The sequence below is a fragment of the Cryptomeria japonica genome, chromosome 7 (assembly GCF_030272615.1).
Source record: "Cryptomeria japonica chromosome 7, Sugi_1.0, whole genome shotgun sequence".
Classification (NCBI taxonomy): domain Eukaryota; kingdom Viridiplantae; phylum Streptophyta; class Pinopsida; order Cupressales; family Cupressaceae; genus Cryptomeria; species Cryptomeria japonica.
Window position 1 is genome coordinate 70,389,414 of NC_081411.1, and position 8,969 is coordinate 70,398,382.

General features: G+C 35.4%; 1 non-coding gene across 1 annotated transcript; it reads left to right on the forward strand.

The window, feature by feature from the left end:
- The first annotated feature begins 7,318 nt into the window (after window positions 1-7,318).
- On the forward strand, window positions 7,319-7,432 carry LOC131064510 (U5 spliceosomal RNA). Its single transcript, XR_009111291.2, has one exon. It is a non-coding gene; the product is annotated as a U5 spliceosomal RNA (small nuclear RNA).
- The last annotated feature ends 1,537 nt before the right edge of the window (window positions 7,433-8,969 follow it).

Here is an 8,969-nt window from a genome sequence, read left to right on the forward strand (position 1 = left end):
CACCAACAAGAGGAAGGGGGAGCAGTCATTCTCATAGCCATCATCAAGGAGAAAGGTATGATAAATCAAACATCAATGTTATTATTGCAATAAATTTGGGCATTTTGCATCGGAATGTAGAAAAAAACAATATGATATGAACAAGCAAAAGGCACACTTTACAAATGAAAACTAGACAAACACTAGTGAGCAAGACACCATATTGATAACATGCAATGTAGCACAAGAGAGTTCCAAAGAAGTATGGTTCCTAGATAATGGTTGTAGTAATCATATGAGTTGTAATAAGGAGATGCTTGCAACAATGGATGACTCCGTAAAATCAGAAGTAAAATTGGGAAATAATCAACGAGTTTTAGTCATGGGCAAAGGGTCAATTAATATAAGAACTAAGCAAGGTGAAGAGAAGCATATTTATGATGTACACTATGTTCTTGGATTGCAACACAACCTCATAAGCATTGGACAACTAGTACAAAAAGGATATAGAATATACTTTGAAAATGGTGAATGTGTAATTCTAGACACGAAACCAAGCAATAGGCTAATTGCAAAAGTAGAAATGACAAAAAACAAGATGTTTCCATTAAGAATTCAAAGTGAACTATTTGTAGAGCCATAAGGATTGCAAAAGGTTGTTGAATTAGCTTTCAAACCCTCATATAAAAATGAAACTTGGTTATGGCATTTAAGGCTTGGGCATTTAAACTTCAAAGGGTTACAACTGTTATACAAGAAGAAAATGGTATATGCGCTGCCACCAATTGAGCCACTTAAAACCGCATGTGAGAGTTGCATATTGGCAAAGCAACATATAAAACAATTTCCAGTTGGAGAGACTTATAGGGAAAAACATCCACTTGAGAGAGTACATTCAGACCTTTGTGGACCTATGCAAACACCTTCCATAAGTGGAAAGCTTTATTTCTTGACATTTATTGATGATTTCAGCAGAAAAGTATGGGTTTATTTCTTGAAAAATAAATCAGATGTATTTGTTGTTTTTAAGGAGTTCAAGGCAAAAGTTGAGAAAGAAAGTGGATACTATATTAAAACATTGAGAATTGATCAAAATGGAGAGTACATATCAATTGATTTTCAGAATGTTTGCAAAGAAAATGGCATAAATAAACAATTTACAGCAAGGTATACTCCTCAACAAAATGGAGTAGCTGAGAGAAAGAATAGAGCAATTATGGAAATGGCACGAAGTATGATAAAAGCAAAACATCTACCAAATGAGTATTGGGCGGAAGCGGTTGCATGCTCGGTATACATAGTAAATACGTGTCTAACAAAAACAATGATAAATAAAACACCAGAAGAAGCATGGAGCAAAAGGAAGCATAACATATCACATTTAAGAGTTTTTGGTTGTGTGGCATACTCCTTGATACCTCAAGAGTTGAGAAAGAAACTAGATGATAGAGGAGAGAAGTGCATATTTGTGGGATATAGTGAACAATCTAAGGCATATAAGTTGTACAATCCTATCACAAAGAAGTTGATTATAAGCCGTGATGTTGAGTTTGTTGAAGATGAAGCATGGGATGGCAGCATAGACAAAACAACTACAATTGTAGCTAGTGTTCCACAAAAGAATGAAGAGAATGAAACTCAAGTTGAGAATCCTACCACACAAGCAAATGCACCTACAACACCTTCTAAAGCACCTAGCACTCCAAATGCTACAACACCAGCAAGTAATAACAGCAATGAATCTTCTAATCCAACCCTTGCATCACTCAAATCAAGATCCATAAACACTTCAAAGGAGACACGTAGTCTAAGGGAGATTTCTGATGAAATCCAAGAGGCTGGAAATGATGATATATGCACTAATTTTGCATTCCCGATACAAGCTGATCCACTTTACTTTGAAGATGTTGTTAAAGATGACAAATGGATTGTAGCCATGGATGAAGAAATCCAATCCATTGAAAAGAATCAAACTTGGGATCTAGTTGAGCTTCCTAAAGACAAGGATGTGATTGGAGTTAAGTGGGTTTACAAAACAAAGTATAATGCTGATGGAAAAGTAGAGAAACACAAGGCAAGACTAGTGGCTAAAGGCTTTTCACAACAATCGGGTATAGACTATAATGAAACATTTGCACCCGTGGCAAGATTGGATACAATAAGAAAGGTCTTATCTGTAGCAGCTCAAAATAAATGGAATGTTTTCCAAATGTACGTTAAATCAGCATTCTTGAATGGTATTTTAAAAGAAGAAGTGTATGTAAATCAGCCACCTGGTTATGAAAGTTTGGGACAGGAACATAAGTTATACAAACTGAAAAAGGCCCTATATGGTTTGAAGCAAGCTCCTAGAGCTTGGTACAGTAGGATAGATTTTTATTTTGTGAACAATGGTTTTGGCAAGTGTGGCAATGAACCAACTTTGTATGTCAAAGTAAATGATAAAAAGAAATCTTGATAGTTTGTTTGTTTGTAGATGATTTGATATTCACAGGTAACATGTCCATTGACTCATTCAAGGTAGCAATGAAAAAGGAATTTGATATGACTGATTTGGGGCTCATGAGATACTTTCTTCACATGGAGGTAAGTCAAACTGATCAAGGCATTTTCATATGTCAAAGCAAGTATGCTAATGATTTGGTGAAGAGATTTAAGATGACAAATGTGAATCCGGCACCTACACCCATTGCTTTGGGTTTAAAACTTAGTAAGGATGACAAAAGTCCTAGTGTTGATGCAACTTTATTCAAAAGATTAGTTGGTAGCCTCATGTATCTAACTGCCACAAGACCGGATATTAAGTATGGGGTTAGTCTTATTTCTAGATTCATGGATAAACCAAAAGAACCACATTGGAAAACTGCTAAAAAAATTTTAAGGTATATAGCTGGAACAAAGAGTTTTGGGATTCTATATACATCTTCAGATGACTACAAACTGATTGGATATACGAATAGTGATTGGGGAGGTAGCATAGATGATAGAAAAAGCACTTACGGGTATATCTTTCATCTTGGTTCCGGTGCTATCTCTTGGGCATCAAAGAAACAACCAATTATCACCCTCTCATCAGCTGAAGCAGAATATGTTGCAGCCACATCAGCAGCGTGCCAAGCAGTATGGATGAGGAGAGTACTTTCAGATTTGGGGCATCAACAAGAAGAACCTACTAAAATCTATTGTGATAACAATTCCACAATTGCTCTATCGAAAAATCATGTCTTTCATAAACGGAGCAAGCATATTGATACAAGATATCAATTTATTTGAGAATTGGTGGACAATGGTGACATATATCTTCAATTTTGCAGGTCCAATGAACAACTAGTAGACATTTTCACAAAGCCACTCGCAAAGAATTTTTTTGAACACCTCAGAGAAGGAATTGGTATTGTAGACATATATGGCAGTGAAGATTAAGGGGGAGTGTTGGCATACGTGGACTCTAGCTGGACTCCTCTAATCTCTCCTGCCTCTGTATCCTAACTACTCCAACCACCGCATTCACTCCACTTTCTCAAGTCTTCTTCTACTCCTTTTTGATGCATCTAGATGGTTAGGTTTTTTATGCATGCATTCTAGAAACCTCTGTTGGTTTTTGCTGTGAACAGGGTCTGTTTTAAACAGAGCAAAATGTAATACTCTGTTTTATGAATGAATGAATTTATAATGCAGAAAGGAGTCATGGGCAGCTCTGTTTTGTGAAGACATTTATATAAACTGTTATATAATATGTTTTTGGTAATAATATAAATTGCTTATCTATTATTATATCACTGTGTTTCTCTTGTCTTGTGTTCTTTCTCCCCTAAAGGAGGATGGCGGCTAAGGTTGATGATTCGACTCTACACCTGCCAATCGCATTTGCTACAAATTTTTAAAATCGTCTCAGCAAATTTATTCGTGTATATCCAACAGTCATCGAATTCTGTCAAACAGCAAACATGTTTTGCTTGTGCTTTCAAATTTTGTATGCGGCTTGGTCGTGAGGAAACTGGGACATGAGACGTGGAGCTTGCTTTTCTCCTGCGAATTCAAGTTGATAGAAAGTTCCCATGGCTCTTTCAATAACTCCATTTTCTGGAAATCTTTGAACCATTGCAATGACGTCTCTTTGAAGCAGTCTATGAAACATTGTAGATTTCCCCTTTACCTTCACCGATTGCCTTTGTTTGAAAGTTTCTAGAGCCTTTGCACCAAACCAAATCTATGAACATTGTCAAATCATTGCGTTCTATGCAGCAACATATTCCATGAGATAACACCTCTTTGAAGCATCGTGCCGAAACAGTTCATAATCAAAGCTTTAGCTTCGCATTTTGCATACATGACTACGAAAGCATTTCGACTATAATATCTGACAAAACTCACTCCTTTTTTTTAATGCTTCAATGGATTTCCATAACCCATTCTTAAGCTTCTGTTTTTATTCAGGTTGGGATGATGGTGGGGCAAGTTTGTGGAGTTTTGCTTCATGCGTGCCGCTTGCATTTGGTAGAAAGTTTCTAAAGCCGTTTTCAACAAATATGTTTCGGGCCTGTCTTGAAATCGTTACAATCCATGAGATGATGTCCGTGAGGCGTTCCTATGAATCCATTTGCGTAGCATGCATATGCTCTCACAACTGCAACATTCATCAAAATGTCTCTGTCCTTCGTTCTGTCAATTGCATTTCTTTCGAAGCCTTTCTAACAGAGCTATTTGTGCATCCAGTGCAAGCATTGCATTCTATTTGAGCAAATCGCTTTAAGCCGTTATCACATCGATCTAAATAACAAATTTAAGTTAGTTATAATAACTAACTTTCACTTCTTTGTTTTCGATACACTAAACTCCTAGAGTCTTTTGTGATTTTCCAAAGTGCACTAATTACCTTAAGCATCAAGAGGGAAAGGGAAACAACATAGAGCTTAACTAGAGAAACTAGACACAAACCAAAAGTGGGATGCACAAGAAAAACTTTTATCTAAAATATGTAGATTGTATGCACCCATACCTTAGGCTATTTCAAGATAGTCATACAGAGCCATTTATGAGTTGGGAAAAATAGGCACATGTGTGAAAAAGAAAAGTGTGTTTGTGTAGCACTTGTGAGCTTAGTATGTTGGCCGAACTAACATATGTGAGATGGAGAGAAATTTTTGAGCAGTGGACCAAACAACATCTCATCATAAATCTATGACCTCTTTTGAATCACATTGGTACAACCTTGCATATTGTTGGTTATATGTTTTGGCATTGTGTCCAGAATACCAATACCCTCTATCTGAAGATCCTTTTGATATTTTAGATTCGAAGAAATCAAGCCATGGATTAGAAAACCTTCATATAATTTGTGACATGAAGAAGCTTGTTTGGATACAACCTTTGGATCATGTGCTTAAACATGAGCCTCCAAAAGCATAGGGCCATCCTTTACCGGAATACTTTCTTCTTCTTTAAGCATAGAGTAAGTGAAGAACATTCTTTCTCCATACAATATGAAAATGAAGAAAAAGAAGATGTCATATTTGTGCCTTGGGAATCGGCTATAGAAATGCATTCATTTGAAAACAAAGGATTGAGATAGATGTCTTTGCCATAGAGTAAATCATTGTTTGAAGCCTTCGAACATCAATTTGCCACATGGGTATCATGAGGATTAATTTCATTGGACTCTATCATTAGATCATCTATTAGCTCATTCCTTGCTTCATCATTGCCATAACTCCCAAAAATAGCCTCTAATACAAGGGTGTCTTCTTGATTAGAAGATTCAAAAAGAGGATTACATCGAACTTTGAATGCCCCACAAGATATAGATTGTACTTCCATCAAGATAGGAAAATTTGTTGACGTATCTTTATAGCTTTCATCTTCAACTTGTTCATCAACAACGATATGGTCATCTATATTCTCTTGACTCAGTAATTCTTTTCCATGATATTCTTTAGGGAATGTGAAAGCTTCGTATTCTAGTCACATGAAAGGTTGGAGAAGATTACTTGATGATTCTTCTTCATTTTGGAGTTGATCTTTAAATCTTTCATCAATTGTATGTCTCACTAAAATTTCATTGATATCTATGAAAGTAAAGAACTCCATTTCTAAAGGAGAAGATATATGCAAGGGTTCCCATGTGATTTCCTCTCTATTAGTCATGGTAGTGAAAGATCGTTCAACTATGCTATAAAAGGTTTGATTTCATCCATAAAACTTTTCTCTTCAGTAATTAGTGATGGATGATTAGGAATATCATCTCCACAAAGAAAGTCATGATCTGAAGCATTTGGACACCAATTTGGAATAAATACTACATGAGACTCATCCTAATGCATATCTTCTTTATCATTTGCTTCAAGCTTTGGCTACATACAAATGTTGGAAACATTCAATACCTTTTCTTCAAGCTCCTTGTTTTCAAGTTGATGGAAGATTTCTTCTCTACTAGGATGATCATTATAATGCCCATGACATGGGCTAATGCAATCTCCTTTTTCTATCTCTCTAACTTCTTTTAGATCTTTTTCTTGACACGCATCATTATGAGTCGATATAGCTTCATTGACACATGCACATTCTAATGAACTTCTTTCATTTCTTTTCTTGCAAGACGTCCTATCAACAAGAAAATGATTCTCATTCTCATCTTTTTGTCCAATCTTTTGCAATTTTTGAAGCAATGAAGGAGGCACTTTGTCAAGATCAAGTTTCCTATTACCATAGAAGCTTTTAAAAAATTGAACTTGTTTAGGATCATAGAGATCCTGATTTCTTTGACAAATAGGTGTAGGAGAAGGATCACTTTTCTCCTCATTTTTGTCATCTATCACTAATTCAAGTGAATGATCATTAGCAAGAAATCGATACTTTCTTCCATCTTTCTATTCAATCTTTTGTAGATTCTAAAGGAAAGAAGGGTGTACCTTATCAGTAACTAATTGCATGCCACCGTAGAACTTCCTTAAAAATTCAACTTTCTTGGGATCATCAAGAATTTGATCTCTCTTATAAGAGTAACCTGAAACATATAGATCTTCATCATCTCTATCACTTTCACTTACTAATTTGATTCATTTGTACCAAACCATGATTTGAATTTGATATTTCAAGCAAAGTCACCAACCTTCAATCTGAAGAAGGTATCCCCGCAATGATGTAAGTGTCGGTTATTTACTTTTCTAGATAGACTCTGGAAAATATGTGGCAGCAGTAAGATACATGGGCGGGCTGCATAGAAAAGAACTCTGAAAACGTGTGTTGTCTCCCTAGTTTTAGTCCCACATTTAGTACGGGATTCAAAACGATAGAATAGAGGTCCTATAAATACCCCGCCTAAAAGCATGAGAAAGCACGGAGCCGCGTGGCCAAGACAGAGCGAACTATTCTTTTGCCTTTTACTAAAGAATACCGTGTCTTGACCACCTAAAGTGGCATACGCCTATTTTTGGAGGCTTTCTCTCAGCAAGATAAGGCCCAACAATTCAAAGCAACAAAATTATTTTGGCGAAGCAGTATTATCTGTATAGTGTCACTATTTTCTGGTTGTTGGCATTCATTTAGGGAGATGATAACATCTTGCACACCCTATGTATAACTAGGATCTTCCATCATTTTTCTTAGGTTATTGCAATGGTTGCATCATGAACTTACACACCTAAGTCTTTCGTGGGTGATTTTATTACCTCAAGATCTTAGCAGGAAGCTTGAAAGGCCAAGAACATATATTTTACTTAGTTCATTGCAAAAGAGGTTCACCAATCTTAGGAATAGAATAGAAATATTTTTAGAAGCAATAGTAGGAGTTACTTAATTTCCATTGTCAAACCTTGAAACATATAATCGTAAAGAAAGACTAGAATATATCAAATTATCCTCTTAAGACTAGAATATATTAAATTATCCTCTTGATAGCCTCTGTAATGTGTTATTTGTGAATTGATAAAGAAAACACGTTGTTAAGTGTTAGTTTTTTTTTCAAATTATCGATTGTTACTATTATGAAAAAATTTAATAGTTTTAGTTCTAACCAATATTTTGGGTCTTGGATCATATTTTTACTGTTTTAAGCTCTCATGAATGTTTACAAAGCTAGAATTATATTATGCTTTCATTAGCATGAATCTCACAAAAAAATTGTCACTTTGCCTTTGAATAGATTTATAGTTTTATTTGGTCTTGGTATTCCTCTCTCCCTTATCCTTCACCCAAGTTTAAAGAGTCGACATCTAAAATCTTAGAGGTTGTTTAATGCAACACAATTTGGTTCCACATTCATGAAACTTCTTATAGGATGTCCTCTTGAGTGTTAGTTTGAGAGATAATCAATTCTTTTTTGGCATGCTCAATGGGACAACTTTTAGTCTTGAGTAAAATTTGGGTTTATGGGCCAAAGACCCATCCCAAGGTCATTAACAATGTAAAATTTAAGATTATTTCTACTATTGTTGACTATAGCCCAACAAAGTATTGTTAGAACCAATGTACCATAAGCACAAAAAAAACAAGCACATATGGATACTTTGGAAGCACCCAAGAACTTTGTAGCATGAAATAGGAACAATCAAATAATTCACCGTATGATTCCAGTTGTGTGGGATTTTATTCTTCCTAATTCTTTTAAATCTCTTCCCAAATATACAAGACAAAAATTTTACACACTAGCAGAACATTTGCAAGATGTTGCAAATGTATGCACGGTGCATTGAATTCAACTGAGCAAAACATGTTCTTAATATTACTTGTTGGATCTTTCAAGTGAAATGCCCTTGAATAGTACTAGTCATTACCTCCAAACTACATTAGTATCTAGGATCCATTCAAAGATAGTTTCTTTAACATTTTCACTGAAAAAGGTGATTGGTCTTCCTTGCTCCAACAACTAATTATCATTAAAAGGGCTCTAAAAGAGGCCATTACTAATTTCAATAACAAGATCCACACAACATAGCAGAGGATCTTGATAGTAGCTCGAACCTTGGAAGGTATGGCTATTATTATTTTCTCAA